Source organism: Thalassophryne amazonica, chromosome 18 (assembly GCF_902500255.1).
Source record: "Thalassophryne amazonica chromosome 18, fThaAma1.1, whole genome shotgun sequence".
In the NCBI taxonomy this organism is placed as follows: Eukaryota; Metazoa; Chordata; class Actinopteri; order Batrachoidiformes; family Batrachoididae; genus Thalassophryne; species Thalassophryne amazonica.
In genome coordinates, this window is record NC_047120.1 from 54,151,701 (window position 1) to 54,174,823 (window position 23,123).

The following is a 23,123-nucleotide window of genomic DNA, read 5'->3' on the forward strand; positions in this document are numbered from 1 at the left end:
GGCAACAGTGTGTAGAAATTGAGTACAGCACTCTTACCCATCATTATTACATTGTTTGGCGCATGCACACTGAGTACTCTGCAAGTCACTCATGAAGAACGCCATGGCATCAGATGTATGTAACTTGCCCAAAGAAAGGTGGACAAAGTCCATTAAACATGTCCCAGATGTGACAATCAGAACAATAAGACGATATTTAATAGATAACATTGGCGCCGTCAGCTGTAATCCTTTATGCATTGTACACACATTTTTGTCACAGCTTTATTTGTAAAAATCATTCAGTATTACAACTGTAAAAATAGCGTGTGTGAAACTTCAATTAATAATGTTTGGGATGAAAGCCAGAAAATCTTGACTATCCATCAGGAAGCGTTGTCAGGGAGATTGCAGAATGCTATAAAAACCTAACATTCCATTCATTAATCAAAAACATTAAAGTGTCCTGTTCTAGTTGTCATGAAAAGAAAACAGCAACTAAATATTTTCAAGCATTTAGAAACAGTAAAACGCGCTCTGACAGCAGCTGAACCTCTGACCGAGGGCACACTTTACTTTTGTTTTGAGCCGGATTGCCAGGTCTGCACTTTATAAACGGCAAACCGGATTAAACCATTTCATTCTGTTTTGGCACTTTTTTTGGATCATGAGTGATCATAGTACAACAGTGCCCAGTGGAGTAAGCTGCGAGACCCACTACTTGTACGTGTTTTGGACAAATAGACAATTCAGACCTCCCATGTCAACAGCAGAGGAATATAACAATGGTCTATTCTTCATATCTACATGAGAGCAGGCCTCCTCACGGAGACCGCCATGTTGTGCTGCCATGTTGACACAGTAGCTCCAAAGTGACATACGTAATCTGTCTTTCACATTTTGCAGTGTAATCATTAGGCAGAAAAAAAAGAAGAGGAATCAGTAATTGCTCCTCTGTGCATCATCTAGTTGTTGCTAATGCAGGCTAACAAGTTTAAGAACCCCCATTTTTGTGAAATGGAAGATTATACATATAGCTTATAGGTGAGGAGCATGAGTCCCAGTCACCAAAGATGCAAAATTGTAAAGGGAAACAATATCATCAGTGATGGTGTCATGCAATCTGCAACCTCACCACAAGATGACAATAAATCCTCCGTACTGTGGCTTTAAATTTTTGCTAAATGTGCTGCTGTTCTCTTTTTAAGTGTTAGTTGAATGTTTGCGATTTGAAGATGTCACTTTTAACACGTGGATTGGACATTTTCCACCTTTATGTTTTATTTGATAGGTTTTACAGATAATTATAAAGGTCCATTCCAGTCATTTTGATGTTTTGTGTCTTGAAGTTTATTAGCAACAGGACGTCTTGTTTGTCTTTGAGATATTTCACACTCATCCCAGGGACTTCATCAGTTTTAAAAAAATACGGTAACATGGTGTGCTGTAAAACAAATAGGTCATTTCTTTCAAAAGAGATTGTTATACGTGTTTCTTGAGAGTCATCTTGTCTCCAGAGGACTGTTGGGGACACTGTGATCTCGTTTATGGATGTGTGAAGTATTCTCCGTGTGCTTTAGACCTCCCCCCCATTTGAGGGAACGCTTTTTAACTTTTGAAAAAGTATGGCTTCTTTTACACGTATGTCTACAAGTATCTGTCCTCTGTCCAAATTTTGCACCATGTCGTCCCACAACAGTGACAAGTGTTTCTCTTTAGATGAAGGTAAACTGCAGAGCCCCGACCCGCAGTGTTGCGCCTCCTGTGCCTGGCTGTTTGGTTTATCCACTTGCTCACGGCGCCAAGAGAATAAAGAGCATTACACTTCTTGTGATGTGGAGTCTAATCCTTAGGGTGTCTCAGAATGTGTCGCAGTGTGCTAAGAGTTCCAAGAAAATGGATACATTGTGGTTTTTGAAAAATTCTCTTGAGTTTCTTGTCAAACACTTCAGCCAGATTCGGTCTCCAGTCTTGAAAACTGTTCCGTCTATTCTTGCTTTGCTGGATCTAGATGCTGACATTGGCAAAGGCGCTGTTTGGTTATCCACAAGAACCTTTTCAACCCTGTGGCATAGATTCCTGGTCACAAGATGCTACAGCTACAAAGTGCGTCTTAGCTTTGTCATTCAAGCCTTCATTATTTGTAGGTAACTGCCTGGAGAAGGCTGCTTGGCAGTTCAATTTCATTTTTTTTATTTTTCAATTTATTTTCATTTATATAGTGCCAAATCACAACAAGGTTGCCTCAAGGCGCTTCACACAAGTAAGGTCTAACCTTACCAACCCCCAGAGCAACAGTGGTAAGAAAACTTCCTCTGAGGAAGAAACCTCAAGCAGACCAGACTCAAAGGCATGACCGTCTGCTTGGGCCATGCTACAGACACAAATTACAAAACAGTTCACAAAACAAACATACAGGAAATGTTGCCGGAGCACAGGATGGTTTCTGGAACAGATACCACACCCATCTCTGGATGAAGCTGCACTTCAGACAGAGAGAAAAGAAAAAAAAGCAGAATCAAGCATCAGAAACACAACAAATACAGTGTAATTTGTCAGCATTAAGCAACAAGAAAAACAAGAATACTAAGGTGATCGCCGGCCACTAGCCCTAAGCTTCACTAAAAGACACAGAATTTAGATCAAGTTGAGGCCACGGCACGCTCCATTTCCTAATAAAATGTTTTAAAAGAGTAAAAAGCATAGAAACATACTATGCCAGTATGCTAGCCATACAAAAGGGAAAATAAGTGCATCTTAAGTTTGGACTTAAAAGTCTCTACAGACCTGACTGTTTTATTGATGCAGGGAGATCATTCCACAGAACAGGGGCACGATAAGAGAAAGCTCTGACAGGTAGCATGAACAGGAATCCAACACAGGTCTACATATTGGTAGTCCAGCTTCTTACCCCGCTAAGATACCTGCTCAAAGCAAGCACCCACTACATTTTAGAGTAATTCAGATTTTTTTTTTTTTTTTGCTTTCTTTAATATTGTGTTCTTGTTTGTTTATTTATTTATTTGTTTGTTTTTACTAATAAATGCAGGTATAGTTTCTATCTATAGCCTTTTTCCCTGCATTCTAAGGCAGTCTGTGAGGCTAAATACTGACTCTCCTCGTCATAGTTTTAAAATCCACAGTTTTTATTTTAAAATCCTCTGGGGTCGACTCCGTCATATATGACGGTGGAATACAACTTTTATTTAATGATACATAACTTTTTCATGTTATTAGATAGAAAGTTACTTTTTTTGCAAAAAAGTACGCTCCGCAGACTTTTGAACCAGCCCTCTGCCATGCTTGTAGTCCTCATAGAGCTGTGTGATGTCGTGCGCATGTGAGGTCCAATCAGGATTTGTTCACCGTCACATGGTTTTCAAATGTCCACTCGTGGGGGCAGAGCAATCTCACGTGGTGCACCAAAGAGTGTCATTAGAAGAGATGCGTTACTACTTGGCCAGTGAATGTTGTTGAAATAATCCATCTCTCGCTCCAATGCATAAAGCACCGTTACGCATATGAATGGAAGTGATCAGATTAAGAGGGCCTCATACAGTTTCGTGTGGTGCACCAAAGAGTGTGAGTAGAAGAGATGCTTCACTACTTGGCCTGTGAATGTTGTTGAATAAGCCTATGGCAAGCTCTCTCGCTCCAACCATTGACGCATAAAGCACCGTTTATGCATATGAATGGAAGGAGGGGGAGGGGACCTCAAAGTGTGAGGAGAGGTTGTTTTCAGTGCAGGAAAACACTCCAAAAAGAACAGTCAACTCCGTGAAAGTGCAAAGTTTGGGATGTGGCCTTTTGTGTAATAGCAGACAGAAATTACGCTAAGATGCAGCATGAAGACCAACAAAATGCATAGACCATTTTGTATATATTGTTCAAAATGTGCATTTGTGTTTATTGTTAGAACCTTTATTTTGTACATTCTTTTGTACAAGATCCCAAACGACCTTTATAAAGTATCAAAATAGTTGGTTATTATAGCTTGCTGTGTGTTTTGAATAAATGTGTGTGAAAATTATTTTCCGCTTTATTTTTTCCTTTCTTATTTCTGATTGTAAACCTTTATTACACTTATAAAACACCACTGTAGCATATATATTCTGAAAGTAAAGGTTGTCCTGAAAAAAAAAACAGACACACTACTTGATTGTGGGATGCAGGGTGAGTTTTTAACAGCAATGATAAAACATTTATGCCAGACGATTGAACTGCCCAAAAACTGCCCTTGGACCCCAGAGGGTATTGTGGAAGTCTTCTGAGTATGGTTATTTATGAAAAATGAGCTGAGCTTTGAACTGCAGTAATTCATTCTACATGCAGCTGACATTCATCAATAGCCTTTCTGCAAGACCATTCCGATTTTTTTGTCACACCTTTGGTCAGCCTAGTGGGGATGGGCATTCAGTCAGTTTAAAGTAACAGACAAGGCTACATATGCATTCAGTCCCATTCAAAATAATGTGTGGATCAACCTGAATTCACACTCTAATGCCGCGTTCACACCGCACGCCACGCGACGCCACAAATTCGCATCGCTCGTCTGGCGATGGATGCACCACCATCGCCGGTGTTTCGCTCTGCTTGAGCCGCGTTCACACTGGACGCCAGGCAAAGCCACAAATTCATCATTTGCTGCAGGAGCTGCGTCTGGATGACGGCCACTTTCAGCTGAACTTGCGCCTCTCCAGGAACCCAGTTTGAGGACCTCCTATCCCGTTCACGCGCGCACATGTGAACAAAGAGAAAAAACTGTCTGCCACTGTGGTTCCTCTCTCTCCCCTCAAACTCTGTCATCATTGTGTTATAAACCAGTCACCATTTGTTTTATTATACATCTGTGTAGTTAATAAAATTATCTTCACGGGCGATTTGTTCGCGCGCGCACATGTAAACAGAGAAAAAAAAAAAGACTGGCTGTCGCTGCGGTTCCTCGCTCTCTCTCCCCTCAGACTCTGTCATAATTGTGTTATAAACCAGGCAGCATTTGTTTTATTATACATCTGTGTAGTTAATAAATAAAATAATCTTCATGGACAATTTATTAGCGCGCGCACGCAAAAAAAATGGCTGCTTCTGCTCACTCTCCCCTCAAATTATGTCATAATTGTGAAATAAAGGACAAAAGGGACATAAGTCCTGCTCACAGGCTGGCTGCCAGAGACAGGACATGTCCACATCAAGTATAAACTCCAGACATCTCCACATCACTACATATTCAGTCCCTGATTGGTCATCGCGATGCGACAAGATGAAAAATTCAGATTTTTCAACTTGGGGAGGAGGGCAACGCGACGCGATATTGTGCCACAAACATGCCAATGGCTCAAAATCGCTTCATTCACGTCGCTTCATTCGCGTCCATTGCGTGGCTTGAACGTTTGTGGCGCCACAACGCGTCCTTCCATAGGGATTACTTGGCAAACTGTCGCCGCCGTCGCTGGCGTGTCATCCGGTGTGAACGCGGCATACTAGCGTTATTTAACATTATGACAGAGCAAAGGTACCTTCACACTTGCACAAATTTGAGACCGCACTGCCACATAATCTTGCATTGTAAACTGCGTGTGAGCTGTGCGCGGCTACGTGAAATTGCGCAAAGAAAATTTTGAAATGTTCAAAATCTCTGGCAGGCATTAATTTTGTGAACTAGACATGAACATTGCGCAGTCTATTCAAAAACACTGTCACTGCGAGTCAATGCGCCTCACTGCCACAACGCAACACATCTGAATGATTATGACGAGATGTTACAGCCACAATAAACATAATTTTATAGATACGTTATCAAACTCATAAGAAGGAATGACGATGCAACTGTTTTACAAAGACATTACAATATAAATATTAAGATGTCAACACTACTCCGAGTGTTAAAAATGAAGTCAGTGGTCCACGGCCACGTGGGCAAATATGTGTCAAATTGTCACACCATTCGGTCGCAAAAATAAAGTACATACTGCCGCTGCATCCTTATCCAAAGCAAACAGCATATAGGCTGCAGCCAAACCCAGAGTCAGAGATGTTGATCTGTCACAAATGTAAAGCTGCTGTGGGAGGGCATGTTATTGCTAAAGATGTGGTTCATTGCTGCTTCAAAATGCATGCTGCAACTTTTTTCTGGCACACACATTTTCACTTTGATGTGTACTTTCTCAAGACAGCTTGATACGCGCGTCAGATAATTTAGAAGCTAGCCTCTGGCTTTTTTGAATGGAGGGGAAATGAGGGAGGGCACGAGGATGGGAGATGTGGAGAAGAGGCATGTGAAACATGGAGCGGGATGGATGGAGGGAGGGAGAACGGGAGGAGAAGGCAGCTCCAAACAGAGATCGCGTCCAAGAGATTTTGTCAGTGAATGCACCGAAAGACAGAAGCAGGGGGAAAAGGAGAAGACATAGTCACCCATCCGGAAATAAGTAAATAAAAGAGGAGAAGGACAGGGTGAACATCCAAAGGAATGCCTGTATGTGTGATGTCGGCTCGTGGTGAGAGACGTGTGCTCTCGCATTAATGAGCTCTTCATCACCTTACCCTCCTCTGTATGCTTTTCTTTCTGTCTCTTGCACCCTTCACGCAACCATCCTGTCATCATCCTTGTTATTTAGAGTGGAGTTCATCGACAGAGAGAGAGAGAGAGAGAGAGAGAGAGATGGACAGGGAGAGAGGAGAGAGATGGACAGGGCCACTAGGCCGGTCGTTCTGGTCAAACCTCTCTGTTTGGTTTTCAATTATTATGAAAATAAAGTTAAAGGTAAGTCATCTCTCGCTCTCTCACACTACACTCATCCTGCACTGTGTGTGAATGTGATGTGAGAGAGCGCAATGAGGGAGAGAAACGAAAGAGAGATAGAGCCAGATAGAAGTCAACCGTCCCTCGCGCAGAGTGATCGAAGGCTACCTTTGCTTACAAGTGTTAAATGATTGCGTGAAAGAATGTGTGGATGGAGGAGAGATTAGCCTGTACGTGCTGGGGGGGTTCTAGGAGGGTGGAGAGGGATGAGGCAGGCATCATAGCAGCTCATATTCTCCCACCCACTCTGCTTTTTTTCCAGCGCACAAGAGAAACCTCCCCCCCATGATCACCACCGCTCCCATTTTCCCCATCTCCTCTTCTGTCTCTCCTCCTTCTTGCTTGCTTTCCAAAGGAGGGGAGTGGGGGGGCACTGCTCCTGCTGTGTCGATTGGTAGGCAGTTACAAACGTTACTATTTTGAGAGAGACTCAGTGGATGTGCTCTTGCTCTCAGTAGCAAACGATCACAAGAGGAGGGTGAGAGAGAGAGAGTCAGAGCGAGACATCAAGCGAGCGACTCTCCTGCCCATTAAACGCAACACACCAAAGGATGACGGAGGACAGAGAGGCTGGGACCTGCGGCTGATGCCGAGCCGTACCAGTAAACCCAGGTGGAAAGTGGAGGAGCAAGTGAGCAGCGCACGCGCCAAAGGAGATTTGCAAAACAGAATCAACTCTACATATTTTTCTTTCTGACAAGTGTCATAGTAAAAGGAGAAAAAGGATAGAGGGAGGCGAAGGTCAGCGGAGAGGAAAGATGGCGAGTTTTGGGAAACTCACAGATTACTTTAACCGTCGCAAGTCGCGAGAGGAGCTGCGAGTGGGAAGGAACTCACGGCGCAGTGGCAGTTATTGCTGCACCGTGGCCGAAGCCAGGTAAACAGCGTGCGTGTGTGTCTCTGTGATGGAAGGCACCGTGGGGGTGCGCGTAACGCTAAGTATCTGTCCCCGTGTTGATAAAAAACTCAAATAACTCATCTACATCCTTCACACGATCGTGTCAACCGTGTGTTTGTCTGGGTGCAGCAACATCACATCCTGTCTGCTGCTGATCGGGGCTTCACTATTCAGCATGCATCACCGTCTGTCTGCTGTTCAGGTTCAAAAGGGTGAAATGAACCTGTTCGATGTCTGTGAGCAGAATTAAATCAGATCGGTTACTCAGTCAGAACAATTAGGGAAAAGCTGAATGAAGGTCTTTGTCCTTAAATCGTGTCATATGTGGAAGGTCAGTCTGTGGCTGGAGGTATGTGTCTGCACTTACAGCTGACTGACACAAATCAAACCAGTCTCTGATAACTGACGACTCTTTCATGAACCCAAAACTCCAATCAGACTCTGCTCCTATCTTTTTTAAAATGTGTCATCTCGCTTTGATTCATTGTAAATCAAATGCGTGTTTATGCGAATGTGTGTTTGAGGATTAGACTGTCAGTCAAACAAAATAACTCATTTAAAGACGTGCTATGGGCAGAAATTCTGTTAGCGTTTTTCATCATTCTCTCAAATTTAGTCGACCCAAAACAAATAACTGATTAAATGTCAGATTGTTCGGTTGCACAACCAGTCAATAGTTTCAGCATCAACAAACATGCAGATATCTGTGCGTCCATATGTTTGCACATGGATGTATGTGCATATTTGTGGATGTGTGCAAATACTGTGTTATGTAAGTGTGGAGGTGCATTGGATATATGCTGTCAGGTATAGTGTTGGATTCATCCCTCTGACACGGTTGAATATTGAGAGTTTTCTATTCATAGAAATAGGACAGAGTCAATATGCTGTATGTAGAAGCACAAAAAACAGAAAGATGCTTTTCCTGAGACAGCTGATTGATTGATTGATTGATTAGACAATTTTTTAATATCATCCTGCCTTATTTCCTGTCACACAGCATCCACAAATAATGTTTTCTGTTGACGCTATTTTCCTCTCAGTGCAAACACACACACACACACACACCTGGAGGTTTTTAAACCTGTGCAAGATTAATTTCTGCCTTCATGAAATTACATGGAAATTTCAGTTAATTTGTTAGGATATTGAGACGTGAGTGCAGACACACATTATGTTTGGTTTGTTTATTTCACATTGTTGTGATTACTGCTGATGTGAACAGAGATACAAACCATACAGACAGCACTGATGGGCTGCAATCAGAGCCTACGCTGCATGTGCCATCATCAGACTTGCTTTCTGTGTGAAGAAACAAAACATTTGCCTACTTCATCCGGCTTCATTTCATGCTGAATGTCAGTTACTTCATCTGACCACTTCACCTGCCTGTAGATTATTATTTTCGATCTCATTAATGAAAATGTATGCTGTAAACACTGCACGCGGTGGTTTGCTAGCGGGAAGGTTAGAGTGATTATATTGGATGTTATCAGATGTACAAAACGAGATTTTGTAGTGGTGTCCCTATAGCCCCCACAGGTTATTCCCATGCAGACGTCTGCCAAGGAGATTCTTCACAAGATTTGTAAAACGATTGTAATCAATGGTGCAGGGCCTCTTCTGAGGATCACTGGATACTGCTGAAATGACTTTCTGTCAAAGAAGTGGTTACTTCAGGAGACTGAGAGGAGAAGTACTTTTTTGTAACAATTTGAGGCAGCATGTCGTGATATGGTGCTGTATAAATCAACTGAATTGATCTGTACCTTGTATGGAGGCACCTGCATGCTGGGTCATGCCCAGGAAAATTCCCTTCAACATGCATCTGAGTCTCCCTGAGTATTACGAATGAGCATGAGTACAGTCGAATTAGGAAAATTGTAAAAAATAAATAAATAAACAGAATCTGTGCCACATCTGGGAGGGAATAGGAATTGCGGAGGACAGCCGTCCGAACACCCACCCCTACTGAGCGTGAGCATCCGAACATAGTACAAATGTACGTGGAAGACAGTAAGAGTACCTGGACAGCTGCCAGATTGCAGTAAGAACAATAAGAATGCACTTACAAGCTGTACGATTGCAGTTAAGCAGAATATAATCTAGCAGCGCTCAATGTGCACTTGTGGTGTGTTGAGGCACATTTGCGTCATTTGGCCACCATTCGACGGGGGGGTGTTTTCCGGCGCCGCCAGGCTGCTCCCCTGTTGGCTCGTCGTACTGCCCCGGTGGCTCTGGGGGCTGCCCTTCCTGGCCCCTGTGTCCTTCCGCTGCCCTTTTTCTCCTGGTTTTTCCAGGGGCCCTGCATCCTGGACGCATTTCTGTCGTTGCTTGCGGTCGGCCGTATGGCTTCTGACATACTGGAGTGGTCCATGTCATATGGTAAGGTTCTGTACTTTTGTCTTGGCCCAACACACCAGCCACTGTAGTGACCGGATATTTAGCTGGGATCTGGGTCTCTGTATGTGGATGGCAGTGTGTTTGTGGCCCTCACCACAATTCAGTTTTGGGTGCTCTCAAGGGGATCAGGACTGTGGTGTCCTAGATTAGGGTATGGATGCTCACTAATTAGACAACAGACTGTTCATTTGTGGTTGTTTGTCCTGGTATGTTGTATGGTTTGTTGCCCCGTCTCCTCAGTGTCTCACTTCAGAGTTATTGTCTTCACCACTTGTCTTTCATTTTTGTCTGTCTTTGTGTTGTTTTGGTGATCAGCTCTTCCTGATAGAAGTGGTCAGTCGGCTTTGAGTAGAATCTTGTAGGGTGATCGAGAAGGGCAGATGGGGGTCACACACGCACACCACATTCACTCACGCACTACATACCTTCTGTCTTGCAAGAATAAATTGCATATATGTGTATTAATGTTCATAAATGGTTCTGCCAGTGTGACATTTACCATTACTATATATGCAGATGGGGAAAAAAAAATCGACGTGGCGGAAACATGCTGAACGTCCCCCCGAACGTCCCCCCGTCCGTCCCCCCTATGAATTAAAATGCCACGAATGCCGTTTTCAATGTGGTCAGAATGTGGTCAGACTGCGGTCAGACGGCACTTTGACTGCGTTCAATAGTGGTTCCACCTCAGTTGCGCCATGACTGTTTTATACGTGTAAAACATTCGAGGAGGCCACACGATTGTACCTGACTGTGCCCGACTGTTTTGCCTGCTCTGAGAATGCTGTCGGACATTTTCCAGTGCACCTCAACACTGCCCGAATGTGGGTCGAATTTTAAGGACACGATTTGGGCTCTAGTGTGATGGGGGTATAACTGTTTGTTTGACACACAGTCAATCCAGTGGTACCCAGTGATCCACAGAAGAGCCCCTGCACCACTGACACCCAGTCTTTGCCTTTGGTCACTGGTTAGTAGGGGTGTTGGAAAAAAAAAAACTGATTTACATCAGAATTGCAATTCTTCTCCTTAATGATCCACAATCGATTCAAAACCTTCAAAAATTTATGTTTACATTAATCTTGTCTCTGTTTTAATTCAGCTTCTCTTCACTGCCATAAATTTAGAGTTGCAGTTGGTTTCCATAGAACGGTTCACACCTTGTTATCAGGTTAGTTTGGCTCATAAGCGTGAAGATGCAACAAATTCAATCCACTCTGTCGACGTTAAAAGCGAGCGTTTGTGTGCACTTTGGATTCTATAATATCCTGGTTAAGAAGCACCTTCATGTGATCAATTCAATATTCAGGCTGTGCAAAATGAATGTTAAGCATTTTGGAAACACAACAAATGCTTGGGTGCATTTATCACGGCATCACCCCGAGGTGAAAGAAGTCGAACAGCCTCAGTGGCAGGAGTCGACCGGTGCAACACTGCATCACTTTAACAAACTTCCAGCCATTTGTAAACGTGTAAAAAGAATAACTAAATCCATCACCTGTTTCATTTCCAAAGACCTGCACCCTTACAGTGCCATGGAAAACGAATACCTTTATTCATAGATTTGCTTTTGTTTACATTGCCTTATTCAAATGTAAAACTACTTAATCACACACACTTTGCTTTCATGGCATCATTTGCCACACCACCTTTTTTAGCACACTGCGACACACTTAATACTGAAGGATTCACAGACTTACTCTCTTGACTCCATAAGCTCTTTCTAGGCACCTTTTGACCTCAAAGGCTGAGGACCCATATACATGAATGTCACTGCTGAGATAAGTGAATGTTCAACACTTTCAACAAATACAGATACACATCTGATAACTGAATTCAGGAAGTCATTAAAGGCTGGATTTTAGGCTGACATGGACAATCGCAAACCTCTCAAGTGCTGCACGATATCCATTGATTCCACAAAGGTCATGGTCAAGGAAAACATGGTCTGAAAACACCTTTTTTGGTATACTTCAACAATCAAACTTGGTGGGAATATTTCTTGAGTAGATATCTAGAGGTGAGTAGGTTTTGGAGTAGTATGGTCAAAGGTCAGGGATCAAAGATCAAGGAAAACATGGTCTGAAAAGCACCTTTTTTTTTCTATATCTTGTATAACCAAGAAGCCTAGATGGATGATATGAAGCATATGTTGATCATCAAAATATTTTTGATGAATTGGTATGAATGACTTCATACTGAAGTCACACAGAAGTCATGCGATGACATCATGAATAGTCAAAAACACCATTACAGACATGTATATTTAATTGTAAGTTTGTACTGTCGTGTCTAGAGTGCGCAAGACATGCATCATCCCACTGATGCCTTTCAGATTGAAGTGTGTTGCAGTGTGTAATTACATTTAAAAATGGGTGGTGAGAAACTGCAAGAGAGATTATTGTCCCCTAATGGCTCAAGAATGGTGAGCTGGAATCCATTTGCCAGCCTTTATAATCACTGTGAAACAGTCAAACAGCATTTCAGTATTCACCAATACGAGCCCGTGACACACGCCACTTTCCGCTGAGACAGATTAATGACCCTCCCTCTAAATTTAGATTTCCAGAGAGCTGTCATTTTGTGGTTGCTCGCATCAGCCATTGAAGCTGTCAGATATCCACACATGCCAACATTGATGTGAAATCTTTCTGACGTTTTATGAAGAAAGTAAGTCATATACAGACCCTGAGGTCCATGGAGCTGGTGCATATCCCCGGATACCTTAGTGTGAAGCAGATTAGAGTCAAAAATTCCCCTTTCAAGAGATGCCACTCTGTTGCAGGTTACTTTGTCAGTCATAGATGGCACCCAATAGTTACCTCTGTCTAGACTCAGGGGAAGTGTCTCACCCAATGACACAGACGGGTATCTAGAAGTGCACACCTGGAATGGAACTTGCATCTTGGTAGTCCAACTCCTATCTCACAGGGTCACTTGCTCTGTGATAAATTCCTGTCCCTGACTTAATTATTATACAAATCACAAAGCTGTTGCTGTGGGGATCATTTCACCCTCTGGGGATACTCAGGGGCCAGGTTAGGTGAGCTTGGGTGCAGTAGACTTGGCGATATAGTTGCAGATGTTCATACAGACGGTTGATTCTCTCCACTATATCCGCCACCAATAGTTTGCTCGGGCGGGCAGAAGATAATAAAGCTAATTTGGGTTTGTGAATGAGTACCCATATTCTCATTAACTGACTTCAGAAAAAAAGAATGAATTAGTTCATTGTACTAATAAATGGAACATTGGCAGTCATCATTGTACCCGCAGCAGAATGTTTGAGAATTGATTTTAGAAAAGGCAGCAGTAATTATCACTCATCATTTCATTTAGATCCCAAAATAGTTAAAACAAAAACAAAACAGAATTGAGAGTTCTCCCTCATGTGCTGCAGAAACTTTAATAAAAATTTGTAGTTTCATATAGGACTGAGGACATGTAGTGTGTTCATTGAACTGTGTGCCAGAAGTTGATTCAGGACCTTGGACAGCAACCGCTGCATTTATAAACCAGCCTCATTCACTAAACTGGAGAACTGATCAAATCTGGCCTTGTATAATGTGATCATTTTTAACTTGAATTCAGGTTATGAAAAATGAAAGCAGCTTTACTTGATTGATGCAACTGTTCAGAATTAGGTTTTAGTGTCAGGTTTGGAAACACTTCATGAGTAGCATTTTCACAGTGCATAGCTGAGAAGAGTCAGCCTGTTCCATATTTCACATAAAAATAGGGCAGTAAAATAAACTGCTGTAGATCTGAGGCTTTTTTTAGTCTGCAGCAAGAATGAGAAAAAGAAGGGTGGAAAGTGTTCATTCACATTGTAGGCTGAAGTGGTCACATGTTTAATGGTTGTTCCTAAAGGCAAAACTGATCTTATCAGGGAACTGTTATTGAACATTAAGCCATGTAATGTGAAAGTAGTGGAATAATCTTCTGAGCTCAGTCATTTAGAATAAAAAAAAAAATGTAACAATGCAAATCAAATTAAATATGGATAAATCAATATTACAACACATGTACAACACAACAGTATATTGTTAAATGATTGCATATAAATCGTGCAGCAACTTTGCACCTTTAAAAATGTGCAGTGTCTTTTTGGTTGTCTCCTGCCAAGTAAAAAAGAAAGGGTTGTATTTAATCAGGTTTTTTATTATTGCGCAGTCTTCAGTAACACTTGGAACAATAAAGTTTTTTTTTAATTTGCAGGTTTGAAACTTGCTAATTAGTTTCCTTAATAAAAACGTCACACTTAATTATTAAAATATTGTTGGATGTTCCTTTTGCAAATGATGGAAGAAATATAGATATCCATTTGGCAGTTTAAAGCTTATACTCATTTACCAATTTAAATCCATTAATTTACAATGGGTCTAGAGCCAGTCATTCAGAAAATGCCTAAGATTCAGTATCAACCCATTCAAAGCTAATTTTATGCATTTTAATGTTTTTGTGCTTTTTGGTGTAGAACACTGTAACACCAGAATGTTACCAATTCACACATATTAAATGCGTTTTAAACTGGTTTACTATTGGTAACTGGGTAATTTGAAAATACTTACAATATGTGATGTGGTTTTAAAGCAGTGTATAGCTCATGTTTCTTGGAGGATAACAGTGTGAAATTTGTCAAAACTGTAAAAACTACAAAAAGTCAAAATGTAAAAATGGCATGCTGCTGGCTAATGAATTGATCAATAAACAAATCATTTTGTATTCTTTAAGTTTTCTGGACTGTTAAGTATGTGGTCTGTCCTTTCCTGCGTCACACCAATACATCACGTCACATCATTTTGCCCTACATTTGTCCTACAACTAACTCTCTTACACAAAAATGATGCACAGAGACACAAATTCAGAAAGCCTTTCTGTCACTAAAGAATGACAGATAGTAAATTTGGCAGAAAAAGATGTGCACACTTCACTTTTATAACTCGGCAAGACTTTTTTGTGGGAATGCATATTTCTCTCCATCTTATTTTGTAGAGAGAGTCGCTTAGCAACAGGTCTGTAGGATGAGTGAGGCCCAAATTGTCAGGGTGGCCTGACTCGGCTGTTTAGCCCCATGTGTTTTCATTATGATGTACTGCTGGGAGGCTAACCGCTGCGTCTTTGTGCACCTGTGTGTGGTTTTGAATTCTTTTATCCTATGCGCACTCTGAGGAGACGGTGTTCTTCAGGCGCATGCTTTATTCATGCAAGTCAGTACAGACTGCTGAGGCGTGACAGACGGGCCTGTTTCTATTATTGTCAAAGTATCTGTAGGTGTGTCGTGCTTAAAAGTGTTGGCTCTCCTTCCAGCGTACACTGACAGAAAATCATTAATAAGACCATCAGGCTATCCCAGGCCCTCCTTATTCTTCTTTCCACTCATCCTGTGATCAACAGCGTTCACCTCTTCACATGTACCTCCTCTGGGACTGGCAGGGGAGTAGTTAATCTACTGGCAGAGGGGAGATGTCGATGTTTTTCATCCCTGCAAATATGCTGACTTTTAACTGCCAGTTTAGATAATAGTTCCCCATTGAGAGAAATAATCCAAAGTCTGCAGATACAATATTGGCCTTGACATAGAAGGCATCTCAAAGAGAAATAAAGTACTGCACTTCAGTATAGGCGTATTTAGAATTTGAATCACAAACATGTAAAATGATGTGTTATGAACTATTCTCATCTTTAACCTACCGTGTGTAGGATTTAGTGGCAGCTCGTGGTGAGGTTGCAGATTGCACTGTTTTGTTACTGGTCACGATTCGTGTTTTCGCTTCTTTGGTGATGGGGATCCATGCTTCCTTGTAGAGCTGAAACAACTAATCGAGTTAATCGATTAAAAACGATTATTAAGATAGTTGTCAACTAATTTAGTCATCGATTAGTTGCTAAATAATTTTGTTTTACCGCAAATGTTTCGTTTCTTCCATATAATCAACCGAGCTTTGCTTTGAATCTTGAACCAATGAAGGAGTGCTTCGAGCTGCTGCTTCGTTGGTTTCATTTGTTGTATTTCTCTTTATCTTAATTTTTCCCCACTAAAACCCCAAAGAGCATATGTCTGTGAGGAATATTTACCTTTTTTATGTTAAACTGACCTGTTATGGTCTTCTGAAACAGTTGATAGATGTATTTTATGCTAACGCAGATGCTAACACGTTAGCATGTCTATAGCGTTTTCAATGTTAAAGTTAGCATTAAGCTGCTGGCAATTCAGCATGTTTGTGCATTTGTTTTCTGTATAATAATTAATGGCTCAGCGTTTGTTGTCATAAAAGAGTCAAATGTATTACAAATTATAATATTTTTAATTTATTTTTATTTAGATATTAATAATAATTCAACAGTAATAATAGTAATAATAACTAATAATGCTACAATACAATTTTAGAGAAAGAGACATGAGTCACATGTGTCATTGTGAAATTACCACATAGTTTACAAGTTATACAGAGAATGTTGCACATATAATGAGTCAGGCTACAGTTTTTGATTTAGGTTTTATGGTTAACTGTTTATGCTAAGTGCTCATTTGCAGCAACAAAAAATACCTCTTTTTTCACCATATTTTATAACATTTATATGTTTCAGTGTTGTTTTATGGCAACTCAGCACTTTGATAAAGCAGTGCCATTTGAAATAATTATTTTTGTTCTTTATTATAAACTGTTTTATTCTTTATTATTTTATATTTCAACAGCCAAGGGACATTTAATGATTTGTTGATTTTCAAGTATTTTAAGTTTTCAAATAATATTCTGTTGTTAAATAAAGTGATGGAAGGAGAGAAAAATTGTTTCCCTGGCACATTTTTTAAAAATTCCCCGCTAATCCGATTAATCGATTAATCGTGTCGAAACCCCATCAGATTCATCGATGATCCAAATAATCGTTTGTTGCAGCCTACTCCCTTGCTCCCTTCTCTTGTGATAAGCAATATTTGTGAGGCTCCTACTCCTTTCTCTTTCGGCTGCTCCCATTAGGGGGCACCACAGCAGATCAGTCGTTTCCATCTCATCCTGTCCTCTGTATCTTTTGTCCCACCAACCACCTGCACATTCTCTCTCACCACATCCATAAGCCTCCGCTTTGGCCTCCCTCTTCTCCTGCCTGGTGGCTCTCTCTTCAGTATCCTTCTCCCTATATACCCTGGGTTCCTTTTCTGCCCATGTCCAAACCATCTCAATCTCGCCTCTCTTCCTTTGTCTCCAAACTGTCCCCCGAAGATGTCCCTCTGATATGTTCATTCCTAATCCTGTCCATTCTCATCACTTCCAAAGAGAAACGTCAGCTCTGCCTCCTGTCTTTTTGTCAGCACCACGTCTCTAAACTGTACAACATAACTGGTCTCACTACTGTCTCATAGACTTTCCACTTCACTCTTGCACATTTGGTCACAAATCACTCCTGCCACCTTTCTCCACCCACTCCACCCTGCCTGCACTCTTTGTTTCACCTCTCTACCACACTCTCCATTACTTTGGAGAGTTGACCCCACCTATTTAAACTCATCTACTTTCACCACCTCTACTTCTTGTAACCACATTATTCCACTGGGCTCCCTCTCATTCACACACATGGAGTTTTGTTAGTTTTGTTCCAACTAACTTTCATTCCCCTGCTCTCCAGAGCATATCTCCTCCTCTCCAGGCTAGACTCAACCTGCTCTCTACTCTCACAACAGATCACAATGTCTGTGAAGTTAAACCGGGCATTCTATGGAAAGCTGTAGGTTATAGAAATGGAGCAAAGTATCCTTTGTTGAGCTCTGACTCTCTTCCTGTTCTTCACCTCTAAAGTCATCCTACAAACCACCATCCTATGCTGTCTAGCTGCACGCTCTCCTGCCACCACCTTACAGTTTCCAATTTCTTTTAGCTTGCATCTCTTCCAAAAAAATGTAGTATGTAGTACAATGTAATCTTTGTGAGCCTCCATTTCACAAAAATGAGGGTTCTAAAACTTGTTAGCATGCACTACCAACATGTAGGTAGGTGTTGGGGAGCAACCACTGACTTCTAGTCATGTTATAAACATAGACTGTATCTATACTGGACAAAGCCTGCGTAACGGCACCCACTGGTTTTCTGTAGAGACCCGGAACAGCCGAAACAACCCCCTTTTCTGGGAGTCGCCATATTGAGAGCACCACCCGCACTGATTATGCTGAACTCATTAATGCTTAAAGGGGCGGAGTGTGGGTGACTCCATGTGTGATGGAAAAAAACCTGAACCTACTTCTGAGGCCGAACCACCACCTCACACGCTACCCTCTGTTAGGGTGTTTATTAATTCACATTTTTGGGGACTGCGCTGTGGTTCTCCTAATGGTTTGTGTTGGTGTGGACAGCAAAAGTTGTGTGCAGTGTATTTCCTCAGCAGTCATGCATTAAGTGGACCTACCGACAGCTGCTAAAAGTTTTAACACTGTTAGCACACAACATTAAATATCACCAGTTTGACTCAGCATCAATATTGCAACAGGGACGTCTTAGATGACATCAGTTATGAGGAGTCGCCGCTGAACTCATCCGTTGTCACTCAACGCAGCCACGCCCCACAATTATACAGAACTTTATTGTTAAAACATTGTAAACTGAAACGTTGCGGGGGGGGGGGGGGGGGGATCACCCTGTATAGTTGTCATGCAGGCAGGTTTCTCTAGAGACCAAAACCATTGTTTGTACCAGGCTTTGTTTATTTCTGCTCTAAAGTTGAACATTTTAACATGGAGTTCTATGGGAAAGTCCTCTGTTTTGGAGCCAGCCTCAAGCAGCCAGTCAAGAAACTGCAAGAAAAATGACTTCTGCTTTAGGGCAAAAATTCAGGCTCGAGTGTTGCCGCTTGGTTGCAACATGCAAATGACGGCACGAGTATGCACCTTTTGGGCATACATACTGTATCAAGATGATGATGTAACATGGCGTCCTCCATAAGGGGGCCCGCTCCCATGTAGATATGAAGGACCTCTAAATTCATAAAAACAGATCAATACACTAATGGTTAGAAATGGCATGTTCCATTTTTTCTAATAAACATCCTAAATTCTACACACTGTAGCTTTAAGTACAGCAATCAATATATTCTTTTCAGTTTTTGCTAAAACATTATATATGCTTTACTATATTAAATCAGAGGTTCTCTGTCTTTTTCCTTGGACACCCCCCCCCCCCACACACACACACACACATATATATACAGTAGTGTTCAGAATAATAGTAGTGCTATGTGACTAAAAAGATTAATCCAGATTTTGAGTATATTTCTTATTGTTACATGGGAAACAAGGTACCAGTAGATTTAGTAGATTCTCACAAATCCAACAAGACCAAGCATTCATGATATGCACACTCTTAAGGCTATGAAATTGGGCTATTAGTAAAAAAAAAAAGTAGAAAAGGGGGTGTTCACAATAATAGTAGTGTGGCATTCAGTCAGTGAGTTCATCAGTTTTGTGGAACAAACAGGTGTGAATCAGGTGTCCCCTATTTAAGGATGAAGCCAGCACCTGTTGAACATGCTTTTCTCTTTGAAAGCCTGAGGAAAATGGGACGTTCAAGACATTGTTCAGAAGAACAGCATAGTTTGATTAAAACGTTGATTGGAGAGGGAAAAACTTATACGCAGGGGCAAAAAAAGGCTGTTCCAAACCAACAAAATTAATGCCTCACAGATGTGAAGAAATCATGAAAAACTGTCGTTATACAACTAAATACTAGTTTAGTGATTCACAGGATTGCTAAAAAAGCAGTTTGAACATAGTTTTGAGTTTGTAGCGTCAACAGCAGATGCTACTATTATTGTGAATACCCCCTTTTCTACTTTTTTTTACTAATAGCCCAATTTCATAGCCTTAAGAGTGTGCATATCATGAATGCTTGGTCTTGTTGGATTTGTGAGAATCTACTGAATCTACTGGTACCTTGTTTCCCATGTAACAATAAGAAATACACTCAAAACCTGGATTAATCTTTTTAGTCACATAGCACTACTATTATTCTGAACACTACTGTACATACATGCACATTTTGTCTTTGGCTCATAAAACACTTTTTTCTATTCTTATTATTTTATTATTTTGTCCAGTAAGTGTGTTTTTATGATTTTACTTAACATGGGCACTTCTGATTTTCACAGCTTCAGAACAGAAAAAACCTTTCTCGCTCTCTCTCCTTCTCTCCTGTGATCTGAGGCTAAGATAAGCTGCTGGTGTTATTTTAAACATATCGGCTAATGACTGAAATATCTATTGTACAGTTACACAGTAAAATCACCAGTGTTAAATTAACACTGACAGTGAACATATGGCCCCACTCTGACTAGAGTAGGACCATATGTACACTGGCAGTGCTAATTCAACACTGTGAGTGTTAGTTTTACACTGGTGATTTTACGGTGTACCTGTACTGTAGCGACCTGTATTCTGTTTTGAGTCATTTGTATGCAGTCGGAGCCTTTGTCATGCATTCAGTTGAATTCTAACACAGTAGCCATGAAATTTATATCAGCCCACTCCATTTATTTTCAAATCTCAGTTCAGTGTAACGAAACTGCAGACTAAATCCATTTAGACAAAAAAAAAAGAGAGAGAAAGAAACAGCAAAAAACAAAGATACAGGAGCCTGGGGACCTTGGAAACAGAAACATTCCAGCGGTTATTTAGTGTGTATCAGGACAGGAAGTAAAATGTGTTATCCTAGTGCTTTTGGAAGTAACAGTGGAGGAAAACAAAGATTTGGCTGCATTTCTTTAAAAAATTCACTGACATACAAAAGCCATTTAAAAACAAACTAAGGAACGAGTTGAGTAACTAAGTATGTACCACCCATTATTGATATTCATCATCACTAATTTGCTGTTCAGATAACCTTGAGTGTCGATTGATGTGTCTGTGGGGGACAGTGTTTGTCTGTGCTGTCAGCTTCTGTCAAAGCATGCAATTATTATTACAGGTTGTTTTCCAAATGGCCTTCAGCTTGATTATGCTGAGGTCTAAGTAACTTCACTGTTGATGAGTACAGCTGATCATTAGGGTTGGTATCGGGAACCGGTACTTTTCGAGAATCGTTAAGAAATGATTCGATCCATCGACATCAATGACCTTTTTGCTTAACGATTCCCTTATCGATCCTTCAGAGTGGCCATTGTTTTTGAGAGTGTTTGTCGGGAAAATGATCATTTCTCTACATTGATTGCAGACCCTGCAGCAGGTCTGAAATCAACCATTTCTGCAGCGCAGCTCTGCTTTGAAGCGTGAAGCAATGAAGCAGTGCTTCGACCAGCTGCTTCACTGGTTCTTTGCTTCGTTGATTTTCAGAAGCAGCAAATTCACTTCTTAACCCCTCTCAACGCCATTAAAATATGTAAATCATGACTCACTTTTGTGTGGATTGAAGTCACTAACTCCTGTCTCCTGACTCGTCTTGTTGCGAGAAAGAAATGAGAATCGTTCTCCATTCCATTTGCACAGCTCCAAACGCTGCGTGGCTCTCTGCTGAGTCAGTTTAGAGTCCGGTCGGAATTAATAACTTCAAAGCGAATCACCATTTTTAATCAAATGACACCTCCTTCCAAACATAATACAAACAATAAACTGCAATCAATGAAAATATTTTTTTCCCTCCCAAAATGAGACGTCCTGCGCTGACGTGCAGCAGCCGGCTGACTTCAGCTCAGAGGTATGGAGTGACATTCATGCCAAAATGTCTGAAAGGAAATGCTTTTGACAAAAACTGCAGATTTTGTTTATTTCTATTCCACCATGTTGATTTTATTTAAGTCCAGAGATCAAGGATCCAGTGACCAATTTCATATTTATTTACTTTAAGACTCAATAAAATGTTGTTGACATAGAAAACCTGTAAAGTCTACTTTTAGTACACAGAAAATTTCCCAGAGGTATCGATAAAGGGAATCAATAAAGAATCGAATTGATAAGTGGAATCGATATTGATAAAATCTTATCAATACCCATCATTAACAATAAACTTTGTGACTGCTTGCGTGTCTGGGTGAATATTTGTATTTTATCATCTCAGTGATGACATTATGTACTTTCTGTTCTGTGATTTAGCAAGTTACTTTTGGCACATGCAGGGTTGTAGTTATATAAACCAGGGGCCTCATGTACAAAGGCTGCGTACGCACAACAACGTGGCATATGTCCGTTTCCACACTATCGTTCAGATGTGTTGAGATTTGTACTGAGTTGCTGAAGTCTCTGGATGTTGTTGGACTGTCATGGCTGACACGCTTATACAATGTTGCATGGAAGTCGGGGACAGTACCTCTGGATTGGCAAACTTGGGTGGTGGTCCCCATCTTTAAAAATGGGTCCCGGAATGTGTGTTCCAGTTATAGAGGAATTACATTTCTCAGGCTCCCTGGGAAGCCAGGGAAGCCCCTTGTCACCAATCCTCTTCTTGATATTCATGGATGAGATTTCAAGGTGCAGTCAGGGACCAAGAGTGTCCAGTTTGGTGACCTCAGATTTGTATCTCTGCTTTTTGCAGATTATGTGGTTCTGTTGGCTTCATCAGGTGGTCACTTCCAACGGGATGCAAATCAGCACCTCCAAATCACGTAAATTATAAGATCACAGATACAAGCAGCAGAAATTTGATTCTTCTGTCGAGCATCTGGGCTTACACTCCTGGACAGAGTGAGAAGCTCGACTATCCGAGAGAGTCTTTGAGTAGAGCTACCGCTTCTTTGCATCGAAAGGAGCCTATTGAGGTGCTTCGGGCATCTGGTGAGGATGCTCCCTGGTTGTCTCCCAGGCATGTCCAACCAGGAGGAAGCCTCGCGGAAGACCTATGACATGCTGGAGAGCTGGCTTGGTTACATCTTGAGCTCTCCCGGGAAGAGGTACAGGACTTGGCCAAGGATAGGGAAGTGTGAGATGAGCTGCTTGCTCTACATCCACCTCGACCCAGATTCAGAAACGTGGTTTAAAATAATGAATGAATGAAACAGTTTTGCACATCCACCGTAAGCATTATTCAAATTTTCTAGGACTGGGAAGTTGTATTTAATGCACGT

At 41.3% G+C, this 23,123-nt stretch overlaps 1 protein-coding gene across 1 annotated transcript in view; it reads left to right on the forward strand.

The window, feature by feature from the left end:
- Positions 1–23,123, forward strand: part of LOC117530936 (ankyrin repeat and fibronectin type-III domain-containing protein 1) — a 322,495-nt gene that overhangs the window by 55,897 nt on the left and 243,475 nt on the right. The gene's annotated exons all lie outside the window — the stretch shown is intronic.